Source organism: Chiloscyllium punctatum, chromosome 41 (genome assembly GCF_047496795.1).
Source record: "Chiloscyllium punctatum isolate Juve2018m chromosome 41, sChiPun1.3, whole genome shotgun sequence".
Taxonomy (NCBI): Eukaryota; Metazoa; Chordata; class Chondrichthyes; order Orectolobiformes; family Hemiscylliidae; genus Chiloscyllium; species Chiloscyllium punctatum.
This window is the reverse complement of record NC_092779.1, coordinates 43,557,692-43,582,330: the sequence shown is the minus strand read 5'-3', so window position 1 is coordinate 43,582,330 and position 24,639 is coordinate 43,557,692. Positions and strand designations below refer to the sequence as shown.

Here is a 24,639-nt window from a genome sequence, read left to right as displayed (position 1 = left end):
GAATGATCAGTAGATTGCAGTGACACATGTACATCTGATAAAACCTGGTAGTTGTATGAGCAGCCCTAATCACAATAATTCCCTCAGCTAGGGAATACTTAGATCAGAGCTTCCCAATGTGAGTACAAGACACCAAAATGGGTTGCAAGCCGGAATTTTGGAATTGCGAGCTCAGACACAGCAATGGACACCATGTACCTCTTATTGGCCTCCTGACACCTGCTCTCAAATCGCCTCTTCAACTCCGCCCAACCCACCCCCACCCCATGGTCACCTCTTACAAAGGGTCATAACTATTTTCAGGCCTCAAAAATGAGAGAAAATGGGGACGGTGGGAAAACATTTAGGAAGTACTGGGCTTGAAAAAATAACAAAGTAAAACTTCACAGTTCGAAAATGCAAATATGCCTGAAGAAAAAAGCAATAGTAGCACACACATGCACTACAAGGCAATAAAGCTGTTGATCTTAAAAAAAACCTTGAAGTCGGTTATTCCTTAAAGATAGTATTATATATCTCAAAGCCAAATGAACAACCACTCAGTCCATTGCAAGTGCTCACAATGTTTATGGCGTGCTGCATCTCACATGCTCTCTGCTGTCCTGGGCCACCCTCCTGCTGCCACTGCATTATGAGATAGCAGGCAATAGCTGCAGCACCGTTCTGCAGTGTTCACTTCAATCAGTGCTGTGCTGACACTTCGAATTGTTGTTCCTTAGTTTCAACATCCCAACTGCAGTAGTTGAAAACTGTAAACTCAGCCACCAACATGAGCATCCACTTCGACAACATTCCTTGCAAAAACATGATGTCCCATCACGCTTCAGAAGATAGGGAAGGATGCCGAGCCCTAAGATGGTTCAAGATGGAAGAAGGAAGAGAAGAGTGGCAGGCCTACAAAAAAAAAGCCTGCTATTTGATATTCTAGAAGGGATGCGAAAGGCAAACACTTTTTTGAGAGTGTTCCAAAGGACCATAACTCAATGGCCAAAAGAGCAACCATCGTTAAACACACATGAGATGGAGTAAGAGAATGGAGTGGCCAATTATGCTATAGGTGGAAATAGGAATAAATAAGATCAACGAGGTCCACTTATGGTTATGGCATATACTATTAATAATTTTGACCCAGGCTTATGGAAAATATAGAAAATAAATTAGAAAGCCTTGGAGAGGGAAATGTGGGAGGGCTTAGTATATGGTTGGCAAGACACAACAAACTAGCTCTATATAAATATGTGTACTACCTTCTGAGTGTTGACACCATTCTGTCGGAGTTACATCAAAGCCTCAACTAGACTTACACGGTAAAACAAACCAAACATTCATATTCCATGTTCAGATATTTTTAAAACCTAGGATATCCTGATCTGAATGGAATCCAACTAGCAATCTTTCTTAATTTAGAACATAGGAAAGTACAGCCCTTTGGCCCACAATGTTGTGACGAGGCTTAATCCTAATGTAAAATATAATAACTTAACCTACGCACCCCTCAACTCACTGTTATCCATGTGCCTGTCCAGCAGTCGCTTAAATGTCCCAAACGACTCTGCTTCCACCCCCACCGCTGGCAATGCATTCCATATATTCATAACTCTGTGTAAAGAACCTACCCCAGACATCTCCTTTATACCTTTCTGCTAATATCTTAAAACTATGACCCCTCGCACCCGTCAATCCTGCTGTGGGGAAAAGTCTCTGGCTATTGATTCTATCTATTCCACTCAGTATTTTGTACACCTCGATCAGGTCTCCTCTCTTCCTCCTTCTCTCCAGAGAGAAAAGTCTGAGCTTTTTCAACCTTTCTTCATAAGGCAAGCCCTCCAGTCCAGGCAGCATCCTGGTAAACCTTCTTTGCACCCTCTCCAAAGCCTCTGTATCTTTTGTGTCCAGAACTGGACACAATATTCCAAGTGTGGTCTCACCAGGGACTTGTAGAGCTGTAGCAAAACCTTGCAGCTCTTAAATTTGATCCCCATGTTAATGAATGCCAAAACACCATATACTTTCTTAACAACCCTATCCACTTGGGTTGCAACTTTGAGGGATCTATGTATTTGCACACCCAGATCCCTCTGTTCCTCCACACGATCAGGAATCCGGTCTTTAATCCTATATTCAGCATTCGAGTTCGACCTTCCAAAACGCATCACTTCACATTTATCCAGGTTGAACTCCATCTGCCATTTCTCAGCCCAGCTCTGCATCCTGTCTATGTCGCGCTGCAGCCTGCAATAGCCCTCGATACCATCAACGACACCTCCAACCTTTGTGTCATCTGCAAATTTACTAACCCACCCGTCAACCTCTTCATCCAAGTCATTTATAAAAACTACAAACAGCAGAGGCCCAAGAACAGAGCCCTGCAGGACCCCACTCAACACTGTCCTCCAGGCAGAATACTTTCCACCTACAACCACTCTCTGCCTTCTGTCAGCCAACCAATTCTGAATCCAGATAGCCAAATCTCCCTGTATCCCATCCTTCCTGACATTATGAATGAGCCTCCCATGGGGAACCTTATCAGCATTCCCTTTTTCTTAAGTTAAACAAGGCCTTTAACCAATGTTATTTTTGTTTCCTCCAAGTTTCAGGCCCTAAGCAAGACTCAGTCAGTGAGGTGGCAATAAGAGTCCATTGTGGTTTCCAACAAATTTTGTACAATACTCTTAACCACACAAATCTTCATCCAAATTAACATCAAAAGAAAACAAAAGGTCTGAAATTCCTCCCATCACTCCATCAGATGGGAGTTCCCTACCTGACATGACCTGATATTCTCCATTTCTGGTTTCAACCCTTCGCTGAGGCCTGCCACCAAAAAGGTGGAGGTGGAAAACACAGGATTGGCCACCATCTTTTAGCTGGAGAAAGTGAGGACTGCAGATGCTGGAGATCAGAGCTGAAAATGTGTTGCTGGAAAAGCGCAGGTCAGGCAGCATCCAAGGAGCAGGAGAATCGACGTTTCGGGCATAAGCCCTTCCTCAAAGGGCTCATGGAGGTATTTGAATGTATATCTAGTGTCTACATTATTTATCTGCGTTGAGTACATTTTGAGGAAGGGCTGATGCCCGAAACGTCGATTCTCCTGCTCCTTGGATGCTGCCTGACCTGCTGCGCTTTTCCAGCAACACATTTTCAGCACCATCTTTTAGCTACTGACTGAAAATGTTGTGGCTGGGGAACTACAGGGAACCAAAATACCACCAACTTCTTTTGGCGTTCCTGTATGTGGACACCTGGCCAAAATATACTGAAAAATTACACACAATAACTAGTGTTCTTTCCAGCCCATAAAGGCACTGCTAGCTTATTGGCATTTTATTTCCAGACATGTCAGGGCAACATAAGGAAATGAATGCCTACTGTGACACATTTCCGCTGTCTCCTTTGTGTCCAAATGATCTCTCGGGTCATAGAGGAAGAATATGGAGATTGATCCCCATAGATATAGGTAGCTGATTCTTTATAACCACCCAAATGAATACAAGGGTTAATCTTTCAAGTATGCGCCAGCAGCAACAAGCGTGACCTCCTTCCAGCTCAGATCAAAAGATATACTGATTTCAACACATGCCACTATACATTTATTTTTCAAAAATCACAGCTGATCAGCAATGATCCTCAGCCAAAATGTACTCAACGCAGATAAATGATATAGACACTAGATATACATTCAAATACCTCCATGAAGACTTAATATGGATATTATCTTTGTATAAAACTATATATTATATAACTGTATCAATATTGTTAAGAAAACAAAATTGAAAATGTGGCTATCACATCTTTCTTTGTACATCTCCAATACTTAATAGAAATAAGATCATTTTTGAAAATCTCCAGCACAATAATATTACATTCTCAAGTGCTCCACAGATACAACGTAATTTTTTAGATATCCAAGTGACTTATTCTATCATGAAAAAACGATTATATTTGTATACACACACACAAGTATAAAAATTCGAGTATCCAGTGTAATGCATGCATTACATTCCAGACACTACGTCACACTATGCTACTGGATACAGTTTTTTTTTAAATGGAGAGCAAATGCAGTCACTGATCTGGCACCTAAAACTTCGTTACAACTGCCCTTTGAGTGACCTCAACAGTTTCTAAGCAGTTACAACCAGCCACATTCACACACCCACACTCCACCTCCAAGTACGGTCCTTAACAGCAAGCCTTGAAGGGTCGTTCACAACAGCATTTTGCCATCACACCATCTGGATGAGAGAGATCAGCTAGCATTTTATGTATACATATTATTTATGATTATTATTTCTGATAACACAACCAGATCATAATGAAGTTTAAGCATCGACGCTAGAAACTATCCATGTCACGTTTCAAGGCCGTTTATCTTCGAAGGAATACAGTTATTTACCACTGAAATAAATACTGGATTCAACCCACTTACAGTATGAAACACGTCGAAAGACAAGCGTTTTCACAAGATAAACATACGCACCTCAATGAGGAGATAAATAACGTCTGTTACCAGGGCAACCTGATCTAATTACATGATTGATCAGGTCCAGGGGTAGTGCAATGAAATCCTACACCAACATCTCTCTACATGCAGTCCACCCAACAGCCTCCAAAGAACTTCCACACATGGAAATCATTTCTGAGACTTTCATTATACAACGCACTGAACATGTTAACACGCAGTTAATGTAAGTTTTAACTGCTTACTGTCAGCACTGATGCAATGGCTTGGAAATAATTATAGTATTCCCACTCTCATTCATGATCTTTTTTTTTTACGCAGCAGCTCAGCCTCAGAAAGAAGAGTATCTGACTCACAGGAAAACAATGTCCACGTTCTGTTTTAAGTGTGTGTTTAATGCAGCGTTGCCTTGATTTTCTGTATTTAGATGACGAGAGGGTGGAATGGTCAAAGTGTCAGACGCATAATGCTCGTGGACAAAACTGATCCCGCCGCCCTTTGTTGTCCCTTCTCTCACTTGACACAAACTGTAATCATTTTAAACACAAAAAAAAAATCTTGACGTGTTCGTGGAAAAAGGGCTCCCGACAAATTCTGGAGCCAATCGGTCTTTTGGACAAACGTGCTGAGATTTATCAAGTCCAACCGTTTTGTTGGCCATCAATAAGGACTTACTTTAATATTCAAAAACAACGCGCTGCAATAATGTTGTGGAAAAAGGGGGCAGACGGAGGAATAAGGTTTGCAGATGAGTCACCGAGATAGTAACAATAAGGAGACTTGCGTGGGGCCAGTGTCTACTCAGATGGTCTGACCGCAGAGCTCTCGTACTACAGTGTATCGGCAGCGTTGTAAACAAGATAAAAATGTTCCCTTCTGTAGACCAGCCCTATCTATCCCAATTACGCAACGCTCTGGCGAGCCCGTCTCCTGAATGACCCGATTAAACAAGCGGTCAACTCCGTGACAGGGCTCCCCGTTTGCAGAGCCCTGCTGCGGCATCCCCTCTGTCTCCACCCCTCCCCAACAAAACATCATCCCCCAAACATTCCCCCCCCCCTCTCCACTCCTAACGCTACACCACCACCACCCCCCCAAACACACACACACAGGAGAAAAACATCACAGCACATACTCAGAGACAGTACTGCATAATCACACACACACACCACACAAAATACACACACACACAGTTTTCTCAATCAAATTTCTGGGTAAGGCAGTGTTTGTACTACGAGAGGGAGCATAGCCATTTCATAACAACCTACACATCCAACGAGCAAGAAAATGACAGCAGATAGCCAATGCTGCTGGAGAAGAACCGTAACATACATAGCTCTTTAAATAAAACACTCACAACATCAAAAAGGCGGTGATGCCCAAGACGCGGCGCTCCGCGATGAAGGAAGCCGAGCTTGTAGCTGTGTAGTAATGTCTGTCTTGCAGACACCACTCCTGCTCTGCTTCTCTCCTCTAGCGCTCGCTCTCACTGCGTGTGTGTAACATAAGCCAAATATGGAGCACTTGGCTGCGTCTGCTGATAGCTTAAGGATTCTACTATATGCAAAGGATGCAAGACAACACACATCCTGGCCGGTTGCCAACAGATCCTGAGATTAACGTGAGCACGTTGAGAGGGCCAGAAGAAAAGGAAAACGACATAAAGAGTCTTAATCCCAGCAGAACACAGTCAACACATTGCAGCGTGTTGTGTAGGGGCATGGTATATAAATCTACACGTCAGAGCAGGAATGCGATAAATATTGAAAGTAAAGTCAAACTTGTAAAAGTCACGTGGACAGTACAACCAACAAGCCTTTTAAAAGCAAGTCGAGTAACTCGCCGAGGGCAGTACAATAGAGCGTGTTTGTTACAACAGTGCAGATTGCAAGCTGCCAAATAATTTAACTCGTCCGATTCAAGAATTTAGTGTCGAACGGGAAGAAATGGGGCCGAATAAAACAAAAGATAGAAGGAGTATGATTGCGCGACAGCACGATTAATATATCAACATATGTGTGAGCCAATTTATGCAATTTTTTTTCAGCATTTAACCATTTGTCGTTCTGAAGTATGGATTAGAATGCGTTTTACTGAATGGAGGAAATGCCCAAGTTCAAACTGCCCCAAGTGCAAACGACTGATGTTAGTGTGTATTTTGGATTCCACATGCTCTACCTTCACTTGAACTCAATTTATACTTCAAAGATGACCCCCCCCCTTTCAATGTTTGATTTTTGAGCTTGAGATTGCTTTTCCCACTTTTTTTTCCCCAGCATCTGCAACCGAGACCTCGCACCGATGTGATCCTTAATCTTGCAATGTGCTGTGTGAGGTGAGCTGTTGGAATATCCCTTTAAAAAAGGGCGCTAGGGGAGCAGTATCGGAAAGGTTCCTTTAAACAGAAACACGCTGCTGGAATATCCCATCCTGCAGAACGGCCGTGTAGCTGGAATCTCTCCCAGTCCCTCAGTCACTTCTGATTGGGCAGGGGTGATGTAATGTTTCAATGCAGTGCAAACTTCACACACTAGGGCTGCTGCAGTGTATTTGTCCTTTACAACACCAAGTGCTGGACTCAGTATTACTGTTGTTTTCCAGGAGGAAATGTAAGTGGATCCTGTTCCAACACTTTATTTATATGGATGAAATTAAAGCTTTGTGTTTCCCAGAAATTACAATGCGTCAATTTAGTGCTCTTAACTGTAATTGTTGGAATTGTCTTACGTTCAATGTTCCAATTATGCTATAATAATTTTCAACGTAACACTTGTATTTTTAGAAACTGAATGTACTCAGAGGTGTAAAACTACAGGCTTCAAAGATCCCTCAAATCCTGATAAATGCATTTGAAAAACGAAATGGCAATTGAAATATATGCCTATTTACGTGGATATGGCTATTGTTCTTTTTTTAAAAAAATGTTTTTATTCATAGGATGCTGCACAATATTTTTATCAACTGTTCATGGAACATAAAACCCAAATGGAACTGACTGCAGTAGTTCCCTGTAATCATTTGCTACTGCATTAAATGCACACTTAAAGCACTAACACATGGAAACCCATAAGATTACTAACTGTACTTGTTCATTTCTGACGTAATTCTTAAATGCCAGCTGGTTTATGGACTGATACAGAGCAAGGAATTAGCTTAGTCATGGCTTACTGGAACTATATAGCTCTCTATAATGGCAGCATATGAGATTTAGCTTTAGGCTAACTCTCATAGCATTAACTAACAGTATTGATAGAGCACATTTAATATATTAAAAACAGTTTTAAACGGGGAATAAGAATCAGGCAAAGGTGTCCTGCAGATCACCTTGACCTTTGCAATGCAAGGGTCGGGGATATTAATTCCTTAGCTTTGCCTACATGTGCTTGGCATTGTCCCACCTTAAGATGGTTAAGGGAAAGTGATTGGGATGGGAATATCAAACAACAGGATAGATTGGACCCTGACTCTTGGTTGGGTTTGGGAGTGGAATGAGGGGGAATGAAGGTTCAGGAAGGTTTAAACTTTGATTGTTGGATCTAGAAGAGCCTTTTTGTCCCAGAATTGTATTCATAAATTATTAAAAAGTACATTATACTATAATTCAGGATACATAAAGTACATTACAGATCAATTTAAATAAATTGAGTATATGCACTGAAGGCTCCCTTACTCCACTGACCATACAGACTGCATAAATACATTTCATTTACGTAACATAAATTTTCTTCAGGTAAACTTTGGGAAGATTGAAATGATCTTCTTTAATCTCTGTATATATTCAATTTCCTAGTTGTTAACTACATTTTCTGCTACATCCAGAGTTGAGATTCTGACCCCATTTGCCTCCTAAGACCATCAGTTCCCACTTTCATCTTTTATCTCCCATTTTTCTCTTCTGTAAACTTGATACTATCCAAAATTCTGCTCACATCATCTTTCCACTTTGCTCACCTACAATGATTTCCAGTTAAGTAATGCCTTGATTTTAAAATTCTCATTACTGTTTTGAAATCTCATGGTTTAACCCTCCCTGATTTCTGTATTCACCTCCAGCCCTCCAAATCTAAGTCGTTTACAGATATTCAATTCCAGCCTCCCAAAAACCTCTATTGTTATTTGCTCCACCACTGATGCATCAAACTGCCAAGGGCCTAAATTCAGAAATGTCCTCTTTAAAACATTTCCTTTGTCCTTTGAAATTCATTTAAATCCTTTCTCTTCAACCACGATTTTGGTCACCTGCTGGGTATCTCCTTCCTTGACTTGGTGCCAAATTTGGGTTTATAATGCTCCTATGCATTGCTCTGTATAATTTTATTCTGTTAAAAGTACTATATATTGTACATAATCTATTTATATTATGTGAAGCTTTAGACAAGATGCAGAAAGAATTTACAATAGGTATTCTGTGGATGAGGAACTTCTGTTACATGGAAAGATTAGACAAACTGGGATTATTCTTGTTAGAGCAGATTAGAAGGAGATTTCATAAAGGTGTTAAAATTATTAAGGGTGTTATTGCAGACTGGACGAGGAGAAACTTCCCTTTGACGGAAGGGTCGAGACACAGAAGACGCTAATTGTGATGAATGGCAAGATGAACCAAACATGCTATTAGGACAATCTATTATGTTGTGAGTAGTTAGATTCTGGAATGTACTACTTGAGGAGAGTAGTGGAAGCAGGTTTAATCATGGATTTAAAAAGGGAATTGAATTAGCATCTGAAAAGAATAAATTGTAGGACTATGATGCAAGGATAGATCATGTGACTAGCTAACCAAGTTCTGTTTTTGCTTGTATGGAACTAGCTAAAGTGGTGTTGCACAGTAACAGCAGAGGCTCAATAACCTCATTTTGTGCTGTAACATTTGTATATTTTCTGCACTTAATTTCAGATACATATATAAATCTTTTTGGTTCTTACCTTGGCTCCGGCCTCTCTGTGTTCAAAGGTAGCAAGGTTCTATACTGTAGCCTAACCAATAAACCTTTGAAGTGGCTGCACTCTGGTTAAGAGCATCCCACTGTATGGAGTCCTGCACCTTAGAATGTGGCAGTTTGCAACAATCATAATCAACTCTGCCAGTCAACAAGTTTATGGATACAACAGCAGTTAATATTTTCTTGGTGTGCACTGCTAGGAACTGTCCATAGTCCCAGGATATGGAATTGTTTGAGGTGAACTTGGACAAAAATCACCACGTTACTTTCCAGGTGCAATGCATATTCTAGAAGTACATGGATGACAGTCTCTTGCCCAGCTCAGTTGCCTCAAGGACAGTGTATATTGGTACTGAGTTGCGAGGTACGCATTAAGGATCTGACAGAGTGCTCTCTGATCACCAGTCAGGCTATGTCCTGCTGCTTGTTTAAAAGTGTTAGTGCAAGAATCATCTAACAGGTCACCATCTCTTTTTCCGCAGGGTCTCAAATATGTTGATTTGCAGTTCACTGTGTGATCAACTTGTGGTCAAAGTTGTTTTCTGCACAAGCCTTTCTACATGATCAGCTGGAGCAGCACAGTTTAAATGTGTGAGCATTCTGAACTAATGTGACTAGATGAGGACAGATTGACACTCTGGTCTTTGTGCACAGGGTCCAAGCACAGCTTTGTGAAGCCACACAAAAATGGCCATTGGGATGAGGAGGATGTTGAATGCATTTTCCCTTTACTGGTGATTTGTAAGCTGTGTCCATGTGGACATAGTCCAGTTTTGATGTCAATATGAAACAAAACGGTTCAAATGGTTGTGATGTGGCAGGAACTGAATGGGAGTCAGACCTGTGCTACATCCATAAACACCAAGAGCATTTCACACCAGATGAAAGTCAACAGGCTTGAGCAACTCTGGAGAATGGAATAAGTGTCTCCAATCCCAACTCATTCATTGATTAAATTGTGGCACTGCCAGCTCAAATTGCAGATTTCTTTCCTCAAGCCCCACATTGGAAAGCATATCCACTATGTATAAATTTGATTTTCTATTCAGATATTCTTTTTCCTGGTCCCAAGTCGTTGAGAGGGCATTCAGCCTAGTCTCTTGTGCATGAAGATTTTAGCATTATGTAGTGAGATAGTCAAAACATCCTCCTGCTGGTTATGACAGGTCAGAACTGGGTGGAACACCCGCTCCAGGCCATGCTTGAAATCATTGATACATTCTGTTCAAGATTGTAGCTAATATCAAACAGTGAAATGGACTGCAGAATTCTTATTTCTTCTAGGTTTCCCTTCTTTTTGTAGGTGATAGGGTTTTCTAATGGATTCAGACATGCTGCCAACCAGAACCATGCTCTCATAGACTTCTGGATCAATTTAATTTCACAGAATTGAATTCATCTTCACTAGTAAATTGTTTCTAGGGGTATTAGTTATATCAAGTGTACAAGATTAGCTTATCCAAATTTTTTGTGCTTTGATTAGAATCTGCCACTAGTTGCCACATCAAATCTGTAATGAGGACAAGGAATGTTACACAGTCTGGAAGTTTCATTTCATACAGCCCAACTTGAAAAAAAAAATTCTAATCCTCAATGTTTTATCTTTGTTTAGGCTGCTGATCACAATGCTTTCTTAGAAGAACCACAAATATGGTCCGGTCTGCTCCCTGGAATGAATACTGGAGGATTTTGGAGAACTGAGGCAAAAAGAGTGAGTCCTTCACCTTTTCATCTCAGAGATTCTCCAAGGCATCCCATCAACTCTGACAGCAGCAGAATCTGCATGCTTTCCTGGGATTATACAACTTCCTGTCTCTCACTCTTACTTTTTCACCTTATGAACATCTTTGAGAATAAAGAACCTCTTGATCATTATTTTGACTAATTTCCACCAATGCGTCAAGAAATCAAGAAGTGGTTTTACATTTCTCAGCCTTTTTTTTTATTAGCCTCCCTGTTTTCTGGGGTTAGCAGTTTCCTGTTCAGATTTATAACACACTGTCAACTCTCTGATATTCCTGCGATTAACAGTTAGCCAGTATGAGGCAGTGTCAAATAAGAACATTATTGGATATAAGGTTGAATGTTTTGGACAGGAACAGAACTCTATCCTGGAACAAGTGGGGATACCTGCTCTTGATTAGGTTATCTTGGTGGTACTTTATCTGCATGGGTGAAGGCACAGTGGTGCTGTCAAAAATCTGGATACAATTGCTTACCATTCTCTTAGCTTGTCCAGTTGCATGGATTGTGCTTTTGAAATCCCTGTGCAGAGGGTCAGAAATAGATGGGAGCTGGAATTTGGCCAATTGCTCATATTAATTGGAATTAGCAATCCATTTTTATTCATTACATCTGCTACAAAAAAGGCTGCCATCCACTATTTGCTTGATGATGAATTGCCTTCCTGTAGTAGGCAAACCAACCAACCCAGACAAAGGATTTGGTTACCCCAAATACATCAATGGTTCTTGGGGGCATCAGAGCTACAGTGTGGTAGTCTGCATTCCTACAGGAACAGCACTAATGACTTATGATCTTTATGAGCTACTCCAATGTCAAAACATATTGTGTACCAGTTGAAATACCATGCATATTAATTAATGTTATCTAAAAACCCATCAGCCTTTTTATTCATGCTGGTTCCAGATGATGAGTCTGTACCTGCAACCTGAGAAATTTGTGAAATAAATGCCAAGCTGTGATCAAAAAAATCTATATGTTCGTATGCTGACCATCCCTCTAACCCTAGCAGGAAGGCAATGCAAGGCCCAGCACAGGCTGTGAGATATTCTTCAGTGGTGCTAGAGCACCAAGCCAATGAGGTCCTTCTTCGTATCTCTGAAAGGTGGTCCCAAGCCAGTGTTAGTTCTTTCTATTTTTCCATCGGTGATCTTGCTGCTTCCAGTTTCATGGAGCTGATACTCTCTGTATCACTGCTCTGGAGCTCAGGTTCTCTGGGCACCTCAATTCTCCTGGTGTTGCCCAACTCAGGTGTGCCAGTCATCTTCCATTGATCCAGGTGTGTGTGCGCATGTGACTTTCTGTCCTTTTTCATCTTTGGTATGTTGCTCTTTATTTCGGAGTTGAAAGTGGCTTGTCTAAAAAAAAACGCTAAAAAGAAATCGGAGACGAAATCTATTTTTGCTATTTGTCTCAGTACAGGTGACAGCTCAAATGTTTCTTCTTGCCAATTTTCCTTTAATACTACCTGCCAATCTTTCAGTTATCCCTCTGCTGGTCTCTCTTCCACAGATTGTGTCTGTGTGAGGCTCTCGACTGGGTAGTGGGATTAGTTAGCTCGCTACAACATCCAGTTCCAGCTCCTTGCCTTTCTCAAAGTCTATTTTTCATGATAGTTTCCAAAGGAGACTTTGAGAAGTTGGGGTATTGGGGGGCGGGGGGGTTTGACATTGTTAGGTTTTTTGAGATGTCATAATTTCCTACCTCTTCCTCTCACACCACCTTAATCTTTGTCCCTTGTGATTGCTGAGCCTGTGCTTTAGTCAGACCCCATATGAATGGCTGGCCTTAGAATACAGGTTGTAGCACATATCTTTTCTCTATGACATGTATACTGTACTTATACTTGTATATACATTTTTACATGCATCTAATATGCCACGTATATGTATCTTCTACAATTCCCTTATTACTAGATCCAAACAATTATGATTCATAATCATTGTGCCTTGCAGAATGCTCGAAGGAAAAATTATGCATGTTAAGGGTTAATCAGTAGCTTGCCTTGACCTGCTCAGAAATACAGCTGCCCAGCAGCAGAAACTCTCGTTCACAAAACCCAGCCTCAACAACATATTTAAACATAGAAAGCTGACTAGTTTTTATGATCCTGTTTTGTAGTCTGTTTTTTTTCCAAAATGAAGCAAAGACTGCCTCACAAGCTGATTTTAATACAGTAGCGCTCAGGTATATTCATAACTTTGCCGTATTTTGTTCTGAGATAAGAGCTCTCCTGTGGAGTGTTGCCAAAACAAATTCAGACTCCCACAATCCCCTGCCATAAATCAGCTTCTCATTGAATTGTCCTGCCAATTGCACTTCAAACACATATTTGAAACAAGTGAGATAGCAGCAGCCGCTGGTGTTAGGGAGGTCTGCAAGTTTTTTAAAAACCTGACCTACAGACCATCACAAAGTTTATACTGATATTTCATATAATGATTAACAATACCGAACATTATTTTGAAATTTATTTTATGATGAGAAAACATGTAATATATAATCAACTTAAAACTTACAATCACAGCTACAATGAGAAACAACAACATTCTCTAAATCATTGAGCATAGAATGGATTTACGTTATTAAAATTGAGGCAAAATTGAATTTCTGTTAATCACCATACTAATAATGTGGCCATTTATCCCACACTGACTGCAGTTGTAGGCTTTGCTGTGATAGGGAAAATGTTACACAGCATAATGGTTGATATACATGCATGGGCCTGTAGAAATTTGGAAAGGGTGTCAAATGGATCAGTTGGGAGTTTGGCATGATGAAGACTTGGGAGGAAGTTTGGAATAAATTTTAAAATCAGAGAAAGATGATGTTGACAGGCAAGGACTGTTACAATGCCTTAATATGGAGGTAGAGGTGAAGTACCTAGAAGGGAATACTCTTAATTTTCACTTCCAAAAATTATAAAATGTAGGTGATGCATTGATTTCTTTTATTAGGTTACAGTGTTTATGAAAGTCTTGAATAACAAGGAAAGGAATGAAACAGACTGTTTGCCATTTCAGGAGAAGGCTTTTATAATAGTTCAGCCATAACATAATTTGTAAGGCAATAAATTTTCCCTGGCATTCCTAGCTCCACCCTGGACAAATTCCAAGCGTTCAAAACTCTGTTGCCTGTTTCCTGTCTCACTTAGAACCATTGAATAAAACAGTACAGAGGGAGACACTTGGTGTATTAGCTCTGCGTGGCTCTTTTAAAGAGCAATCCAGTTCACTGCTGTACTTGCTCTTTTTCCAAATTCCTGCAATTCCAAATTGTCAAATATTTATCTGTATTAAAATGGGGATTATTCCACATGCCCCTTCCTGTTAACAATCACTGGCTTCCTGTTCCCTAATGTATCTAACTAACTACTTATCCTTATTTACAGAGTTTTCTACAATCTAAGGATTATATTTTGATGAAAGTTTGAGAGAAGATTTGTAGCTCGGGTGCTCGTCATTGTGGTTCTGTTTGCCGAGCTGGGAATTTGTGTTGCAGACGTTTCGTCCCCTGTCTAGGTGACATCCTCAGGGCTTGGGAGCCTCCTGTGAAGCGCTTCTGTGATCTTTCCTCTGGCACTATAAATGCAGGAGGAAAGATCACAGAAGCGCTTCACAGGAGGCTCCCAAGCACTGAGGATGTCACCTAGACAGGGGACGAAACGTCTGCAACACAAATTCCCAGCTCGGCGAACAGAACCACACAATGATTATATTTTGAATATATTATATCATATTATTATAACAGACTTTAATAGTGAATGTTATTATTTGGAAACTTTTAGAAGTGGAGAACATTGATTTTAATTTTGGAGTAATTACTGACAAAAAGGCTGACAAAATGGCTGCTGGCCCTTGATGATGCTCAAATGGAGCAGTGACATCAGCTGGCCAAGACTGGCTTTAGAACGCATCGATACAAGTATTGTCTCATCAACATATACAATCCACTATCATAATACCAAATAGTTGTCATTCATGTATAGCACCAGAGACTATAGAATGAACAACCTAATTACCTTCACTAGCTGAGGTTAACAGATCCAGAGGGTTAAAACAGAGTTGAACTTGAGTACCATATTATATAATGCCTGTCTACTTGTCTTTCCCCTCTGACAAATTTCTACACCCTCAGGTCTGTTTATTGCTGAACCACCTTTGACATTCTGCCACTTAAATGATTAATTTTAGTGAATTAATAATATATCACTTCTCTTCCAAATAAGTGTATAACCAAATTACTTTCACTGGCATAGAGGCAGTTTAGGAATGAGAAGTTTGTGCATTTATTCCTATGAGAAAACAAACTTTATTCTACATCTTGCCCAGCAGATCGAGAAGGGACCTAAATGCTCAATGGTGTTCTGTTGCTTCCTCTTCCTAGTATCATAGACATTTGCTGGAGCACCATCATTAAACCTGGCTGCTGCTTCTTGTAGCTTCCTTCTTTCACATACCCATTCTTTGTGTCACATAGTAGTGGCATTTGAACAATTTGCAGTCTTTTAATTTTCAGTTCTGTTAAGGTGTAACTTCTTTCTTAAAAAGTCAAAGTAATTTTGAACAGTGAGCTAAAGATACCATTTTCAAGAAAACATGTGCCAAGATGTTTCTTAACGGGGAGAGAGAGAGAGAGAGAGACACACACACACACACACACACACACACACACAGAGAGAGAGATGGGGGGAGAAGAGGGACAGGAGCCGGTTCATTCAGAAAGGAAGAAGTCTACAAGAGCAGAAATGCGGTCAGTTAACAGTCTCCAAAACACTGAGGGCAGGGTTGTGAAGAACTCATGAGTTGCTTCAAAGAAAGCTACACATCTTGTACCATAAGGAACAAATCAATAGTTAAAACTACAGTGTCCAGAGGGGCTAATACATTTTTAAAAGATATTTTAATTTCAGTGTCTAACTGAAAGGAACAAAATTTCATGTTAAGCTTTTTACTGTAACAGAGAAATTTAAAGCCACATTAAATAGTATTTTTGTAGGCAATTAATATTTTAAACTACATAAAAGTGTGACCAAAAATCCCCCAACATGGACATACTTTGTGATGTCACCTGAGTGAACATTTTATTCTCCAGGGACTAGATGGGTAGCACGGTGGCACAGTGGTTAGCACTGCTGCCTCACAGCGCCAGAGACCCGGGTTCAATTCCCGCCTCAGGCGACTGACTGTGTGGAATTTGCACATCCTCCCCGTGTCTGTGTGGGTTTCCTCCGGGTGCTCCGGTTTCCTCCCACAGTCCAAAGACGTGCAGGTCAGGTGAATTGGCCATGCTAAATTGCCCGTAGTGTTAGGTAAGGGGTAGATGTAGGGGTATGGGTGGGTTACGCTTTGGCGGGGCAGTGTGGACTTGTTGGGCTGAAGGGCCTGTTTCCACACTGTAAGTAATCTAATCTTAAAAAAAAGATATAGCTGAAGCATTCACAACAATCTTAAGTCTTCCTTTTCTTTTTTTTTGCCCCTTTATGCTGCAGTTTTTCTTACCCCCCCACCCCTCAACTTTTAACGTCTTAAATTACCCTACCAGGAGAATGGAGGCAAAATAAAGAAAGACAAGTTGTAGCTAGAGCCCGGAGCGGGAGCAGAGCGAGCGCGGGTGTAGTCCTGGAGTGGGAGCAGAGTGAGTGTGGGTAGAGTCCTGAAAGCAAGTTGCAGCTGGAGCAGGGACCGAGTTTCAATTCTGTGACAACATTTAAACAATCTGTACCTAGGTATCCTGTACCCAAGATGGCGCCAAGAAGCGCCATTACAAACCTTTCACTGCATTGATTCCAGTGCACGTGACAATAAAAGGCTTTTCTTCATTCTTCATTCAATAGTGCCAAATAGATGATCCATCTCAGCCTCTTCCAGGAGGTCCCTAGCATCCCAAATATCAGTCTTCAGATAATTCTATTCACTCCATGTGATATCAAAAAACACTTGGAGGCTCTAGATACTGCAAAGGATATGGGGTCTGACAACATTCCAGTAATAGTAACGAATATCTGTGCTCCTTAACTTGCTTGACCCCTAGCCAAGCTGTTCCAGCACAATTACAACAGTCGCATCTACCTGCCAATGTTGTAACTTGCTCAGGTAGATCCTGTATACAAAAAGCAAGAAAAATCTAACACAGTGAGTTACCACCTCACCAGTCTACTCTTAGTCATCAGTAAAGTGATGGAAGGGGTCATCAATGGCGCTATCAAGCAGCACCTACTCAGTTACACTCAGTTTGGGTTCCACGAGGGCCACCCAACTCCTGACCTCATTATGACTTTAGTTCAAACAGGGACAAATGAGCTGATTTCTAGCAGTGAGGTGAGATTGACAGTCCTCAACATCAAAGCCATATTTGACCAAATGTGGCATCAAGAAGCCTCAATAAAACTGAATCAATGGGAATCAGGAGGAAAACTCTCTGCTGATTGCAGTCATACCTGGTATTAAAGGAAGATGGTGGTGTTATTGAAGGGCAATTGTCTTGGCTCCAGGACTTCTCTACAGGAGTTCATGAGAGTAGCGTTTTAGACCCAATCATCTTCAGCTGCTTCACCAATGACCTTCCCTCCATTACAAGTCCAGAAGTGGGGATGTTTGCTGATGATTGCACAATGTTGAGCACCATTTGCAACTCTTCAGATACTGAAGCAGACCCTGTCCAAATGCAGTAAGGTTTGGACAACATCCAGGTTTGGGCTGGAGAGCAGCAAGTAACAGTCATGCCATACAAATGTCAGGCAATGACCATCTCCAATAAGAGACAATCTAACCACTGGCCCTTGATAATCAATTTCCACTATCAACATCTTGGGGGCAGGGAGGGGAAATTGAACTGGACTCCCCATATAAATACAGTGGCTACAAAAGCACTTCAGAAGCTGGGAATACTGCAGTGAGTTTCTCACTGCCTGATTCCCCAAAGCCTGTCTATCATCTAGAAGAATGTGATGGAATGTTCCCCACTTCTCTGGATAGGTGTAGCTCCAACAACACAAGCTTGACACCATTCAAGACAAAGTAGGTAAGTGACTAACACTACATCCACAGTCATTCAGTTAATCCACCACTGTAGCTGCAGTGTGTACTGTCTACAAGATGTATTACAGAAATTCACCAAAGATCCTTGGATACTGAGAATTGATTTTGCATTGCTGAACAAATTTATCCTGACTATCCTTGAAGAAAATTGCCTTTCTAAAATGATTAATACAGTAAGAAGTTTTAAAAATAAATTTGATCATTATCAAGGTTAGGCTATCTGCCTTTAATTAGTCAGATTATTCCTTCCTCCCTATTCAACGACAGCACAATTGTAGCAGTCCCCCAGTCATCCAGCAGACTGGAACCAGTAATACACAGACACCAGCAGTTAACATAAATGAGAGTAATGGTCATTAGTTGCCTAAAACTGTAATGTTGATCTAAACACAGTACTACAGAGTAAGAAGACAACCATTGCCCTCTCAGCCAATTTACCCAGCATCACTTTGTTTACAGACTAATAGGGCAAACTCCCACTGGCTACTGAAATCAATGCTCACATGAAGTATTCTCTTTCCCTTCGTTTCTACAATGTTGCTTAGTCTTAATATTTGGTAAAGGCTTTTAATGGTTATGATGGCTTTTTAACCTACACAGAGGTCATCAGGGGTTTTGTCCCCTCTGTTATGATCCTGACTTCAAATTGACCTCATCAGTTTAAATGTAATTTCCACTCCATTACTTATGCGATCCCTAGAACTATTCAATTCTGCACTTGAAACTGTGAATTATGTAAATGAGATCATGCTGGATAATTGAATGCCATTAATACTTTACCACTAACAGCAGGGGACTACTCGTAAACACTTAAACCAGACTGACTCCTGTAGGGTCCTGGCAGAGCCCATTTTAATGACTGTGAGTTTGAGCTGTAGTCACTGATTTGGAGTCATTAAACTCAAAGCTGAATGGCTATTTGGCCACGGGATTAATGTAGGATACCACTGATCTCATTTACACTACACTAAGATGATTTGCATGGTCACACAATTGCTGTACTGCAAGCAGTTAACAGAGACATTTTTATATTTGGAGAATAGATTTTAGATGAAATAGATTTCTAACAATTTGCCTGCAAAATACAGCTGGCATTAGGTTATAATTGGATCACAGTGACTGACTGATGAGCTCTGACCAGAATTGTGAATCTATGTATTCTGGGTAAGTTACTTATATGGATTGCTAATTCTCATCAGCCACTTGTTTTCCTAGCCTTGAACATAGGAGCTTGCTGTTAGACGCTTGCTAAAAAAAGCCCTCAATCTGTTCAGTACATGCCACATTCTACCATCACTGGGGGAGATGAAGAGTTAATATGAACACTGAGTTGGAGTGAATGTTTATGTTTTCAAAAAATTAAGATTAGAAGCAATGCTGCAATCTTTGTAGAAAATATGCAATAGTTCATGCAAATTTTTTGTGATTTAAAAGCATTCCATATTTTCAACTGTCGTCTTCTAGAACATTCAATTATAGGTCCCTTAACTCTGTGAGATATGACCAGTTTCCATTCCTTGTTCAACTTTGAAATGTAAATGCTTCGTTGAAATGGCTTGATGTGATTCCCACTGTTAGCATGATTTATGGCTGCATCAATTTTGTATTTGTCCACAGTGACAAGTTGTGAGTCTCATTCAGCAAGTATATTTTTCAGACACTTACAATAATTGCAGATGGCCCATATAGAAGGGAGGCTACTGCAACATTTAACACATTTGAATAATTGTACAAGTAAATAAACAAAAGCTGTTTGACTTAATGTGTTATAATTTGCTATGGCAGGGCACCTAAGTGTGTTTAGGATTTAAAATACTTTGTGTTGCAAGTTGCTAAAAAAAAAGCCAATAAAGGTCACAGTGAGTGGAACTGGCCAGGTGGGACTTAAGTGAACAGAACAATTCTGTATCTCCTTAACCAATTAGACTAGGAATTGTGAAATAAACACGGAGAGGTAAGGAATTACACAATAAAGTCAGTGAATTCAACGTCAACACAAATAAAGAGTGAAAGATTGATTGGATTCAGAGAAAAAAATGTTTTCAAATATATTTTCAATATTTTTAAATTTCTAGTACTTAAAACTGAAGAAATTAAACTCCACACTTGTAATAATTTGTTTACAGTATTATAGAGGTTGAATGACAGTAATTAATGTTATATGCTGTTCATTGAATATTTAAACTAAAAATGCACCAGACCTAAATGTTGTTTGGCTTGTATCTAATCACACAAATACCTCTTAAATGCATTTTAGTAGTGAGCCAGACAGCAAGATAATTTCACAAAGCAGTGAAACTCAGCCGGTGACTTTTGGCCACTTGTACATAAATAATAGTCAACACTACTAATTCCTGTTATTTCAGTAGAAGAGTGTCCCAAAATAGTTTTCTTAAATCCTGAAGGCAGTCCCAGACATTCCAAAAAAAAATGCTGAATCATTGATGGAACAGTCACCCACAGTATCCTTCTGACCTTAAACAAACATGACCAAATTCCCAACCTTGTCAAAGTCAAAATGAGGCTCATTTCTATTAGCTAGAATAGCCAGTTAGTACTTCTCAACTCCCTGTGTCACTTTCTCCTGCTTCTTATATTAACTCACCCTTTTTTTTCAACCATTTTTCATATGACTGACTGATATGACATTGCTATAGTCTTCAGCACTTTATGGAGGTATTCCATGTCCTGATGCTCCCACTGGGGAGCAGTACTCAGGGAGCTCAGATGGGAAACTATGACCACATAGCTTACTTAATTAATGGAAAGTGCTGGGCTGCCTATCCACCATTTCCTAATGTACCTTTCCTGTGATTAACATTCCCCACCTGGGACAATGACATCAACTTCTAAAAGGTCTATCCAATTTACCATCTGGTAACAGTCTATTTAACCCTTTAGCTGCCTTTTTGTAAAAATTGTTCATGTATTTCAAGTACATAGCTTCATATTTTTCATTCTATGAAGGGGTCCTGCTCCTGCTCTGACAAAAGGGGCTGGCCTGATATGTTGACCATCTTTTCCCTTCAAGCATTTCCTGTGTCTCTCCAGCATTTTCTATTTGGACAGATTTCTACACTACAAGTATCAAATCAATTAGCATGAGAAGTGTCCACTCACGCTATCTATTCAAAAAGAAAAACACAAAAATATGGAAGTGACAAGAAAATTGAAATTATCATCAAGTTGTAACCGTACTTTTGCTTGAAAGACTCATTAGATGTACAAATTAATTAAACTTACTTGGGCATGACATCTCCAAATTGAATTGAAAGCTGTGGGAATCCAGAATAACACCAGACTGGACACAGAGTCATACAGCATAGAAACCAACCCTTCAGTCCAACCAGCCCATGCTAAACATAATCCCAAACTAAACTAGTTCCATCTGCCTGCTCCTGGCTCATATCCATCCAAACCTTTCCTAACCAAATGTCTTTTAAATGTTGCAATTGTACCCACATCCACCACTTCCTCAGGAAGTTCATCCACTCCCGAACCACCCTCTGGTGTAAAACATTTGCCCCTCATGCCTTTTTAAAATCTTCCTCTTGTCACCCTAAAAATGTGCCCCCTCGTCTTGAAATCCCCCATCTTAGGGAAAAGACATATACCATTAACTCCATCTATATCCCTTTTTATTTTAAAAACTTCTTTCAGGTTGCCACACGTCTCCCCATGTTTCAGTGAAAGAAATCCCAGCCTTTCTTTATAACTCAAACCTTCCATAGTGAGCGACATCCTGGTAAATCTCTTCTGAACCCTCTCTAGCTTTATCCTCTCTATAACTGGGTGACCAGAAGAGGCCTCACCAATGTTCTGTACAACCTCAACATGACTTCTCAACTCTTACACTCAGAGGACTGACCAATGAAGGCAAGTGTGCTAATTGCCTTTTAAACCACCCTCTCTACATGTGACACAAACTTCACAGAATTACCTACCTGCACCACTGGGTCCCTCTGTTCTACAACACTACCCAAGGCCCTCCCTTTATTTATATTAGCCCTACCCTTGTTTGTTGTACCAAAATGCAATACCTCGCATTTATCCAGATCAAACTCCATCTACCATTTTCTAGCCCATTGACCCATTTGGTCAAGATCCCTTTGTAATCTTAGAAACCTTCTTTACTGTTTACTATGCCACCAATTTTGGTGTCATCCACAAACTCATTAAAACTTTTACTTTTTCATCCAAATTATTATCCAAATAAATGATGAACAAAAGAGGACCTAGAATGAATCCATGTGGAACACCGCTGGTCACAGGCCTTCAGTCCGAAACGCAATTCTCCACCATTACTCTGTCTCCTGCCGTTAAGGCAATTATGTATCCAGTTGACAAGCTCACCCTAAATCCCATGTGACCTAACTTTACTAATTAGTCTCCCACGCAGAACCTTGTCAAAGGCTTTACTAAAGTCAAAGTAAACAACGTCTACTGCTCTGCCCTCATCAATCTTTTTTGGTAATTTGCTCAAAAAACTCAATCAAGTTTGTGAGAGACAACTTTCCTCACACAAAACCACGCTGACTATCCCTAATCAATGTTTGCCTCTCTAAATATCCATAAATCCTATCTTTTATAATTGCCTCCACTAATTTACCCACAACCATGTCAGACTCACATGTCTATAGTTCCCGATGAAGCTGCCTCTTGGACAAGACAGAGAGTGTTGGTAACTTGCACTTTATCAGGCAGGGGAGGCTGGTGGTGAGCCAAACTTCCTACAAATCAATGCTTGGACATTTATCATTTCTTATTCACGGTTGTACTATTGTTAAGTTTGGGAGTGGAGTAGGCTGGATAGCAACAGCTGAGGGATGGCACGGTGGCTCAGTGGTTAGCACTGCTGTCTCACAGCGCCAGGGACCCAGGTTCGATTCCAGCCTTGGGCAACTGTCAGTGTGGAGTTTGCACATTCTCCCCGTGTCTGTGTGGGTTTCTTCTCACAGTCCAAAAGATGTGCAGGCCAGGCGAATTGGCCATGTTAAATTGCCCATAGTGTTAGGTGCATTAGTCAGGGGTGAATGTAGGGGAATGGGTCTGGGTGGGTTGCTCTTCAGAGGGTCGGTGTGGACTTGTTGGGCCGAAGGGCCTGTTTCACACTGTAGGGAATCTAATCTAATCTAATCATTAGTGATGGTGGTTTGGAATATAATGGACAGTTTGGTCTCATGCAGAGGTACCTCGATTATCCAAAGGACAGAGGCGGGGAGTATTTCAATTGGTTAATCGAATTCTGGATGATCAAATGCCGGATACCATAGTTTAGCCGAGCATCAGGACATTGCGATCTTGCTGGATAATCTGATATTTGGATAACCAAATGCTGAATAATTGAGGTTCCTCTTGTAAACCAAGCAAAATGCAGTGCAAGCATAAATTAAGTGAAATGAAATTTATAGAACTTAATGTTTATTAATTCTGGCTACTTACTGTATCCCTAATTTCCTCCACGTTCTTCAACATCGGTATACCTGAAGCTTTAGAACTCCTCCCCCCCACCTTAACCCTCTCTGCTTCTCAACTGCTTTCCTCCATTCAGACACTTCTGAAAGCCTCTTCACGCTGGGCTTTTTCGTCACCTGTCCTAACATCTCCTTACGTGGTTGTGAGTAAAGATTTTGTCTGAAACCTCCTGCGACGTGTCTTAGGAACGCTTCCTGCTTTAAAGTGTTATTTGGATACAAGGTGGTATTTATAGAATTAAATATAAAATGTTTATAGAACCTCTTCAGTTCTGAAGTCATATCAGGCTCAAAATGTTAACTGTTTCTCTCTCCTCAGCGGCTGCGAGATTTAATGAGTTTCTTCAACATTTTCTGTGTTTATCCCAAAGAAGCACTTATGTAGTGTAATCAATGCTGTAATGTCAAAAACCTAATAGGAGTGCTACAAGATCTCATAAATATCACCAAATCATTTGTTTTTGTGATGTTGATTGTGAGATAACTATTGGCGAGGTCACTGTGGTTAACCCCCCCCCTTCCCCTTTTCTCTTCAAGGGTTCTTTAAGGTTACCGAAGAGGGCGGACAGACCATGCCACCTCAGACCAACCATTACATGCCAGCATTTATGCCCCACTTGAATCTTTACCCATCTTCCTTAATATAATTTTATTCACATAACATGCTATTCCTCTCTTTCTTTATACACTTACCTAGTTTCTCCTTACCTCACCTGCCTCACCATACTGACGTCCACATTCTTACAACTAATTTGATAGATAATTTTTCCTAAATTCACGTTTTGATTCCTTGGTTACTGTACATTGATTTTGTTCCTCCTTTTAAGAGTAAGTATTATTTCTGCATTCAGTTGAGACCACAGATTAGCCATACTCTTATTGAATGCAGAGCTAAACTTGATGGGCTGAATGGCCTAACAACGCTCCTAAGTCCTAAATTCCTATGCTGTCTAAAATTATGAAAAATTTATTACATC

The 24,639-nt window shown here is 40.5% G+C and overlaps 1 protein-coding gene and 1 long non-coding RNA gene across 7 annotated transcripts in view; one reads left to right on the top strand and one right to left on the bottom strand.

Moving 5' to 3' along the window:
• The window catches only part of atxn1a (ataxin 1a), a 362,583-nt gene extending 356,637 nt beyond the window's left edge, over positions 1-5,946 (bottom strand). For 5 of the 6 annotated variants that reach the window (XM_072560811.1, XM_072560814.1, XM_072560810.1 and 2 more), the window contains exon 1: positions 5,820-5,946. The gene's annotated coding sequence lies outside the window, so the exon portion shown is untranslated. The remainder of the gene's footprint in view (positions 1-5,819) is intronic. The other variant, XM_072560813.1, reaches the window with a different exon arrangement.
• A 371-nt stretch (positions 5,947-6,317) lies between these two features.
• Positions 6,318-14,487, top strand: LOC140465024 (uncharacterized). The gene is made up of 2 exons (XR_011955046.1): positions 6,318-6,480; positions 11,018-14,487. It is a non-coding gene; the product is annotated as an uncharacterized lncRNA (long non-coding RNA).
• The last annotated feature ends 10,152 nt before the right edge of the window (positions 14,488-24,639 follow it).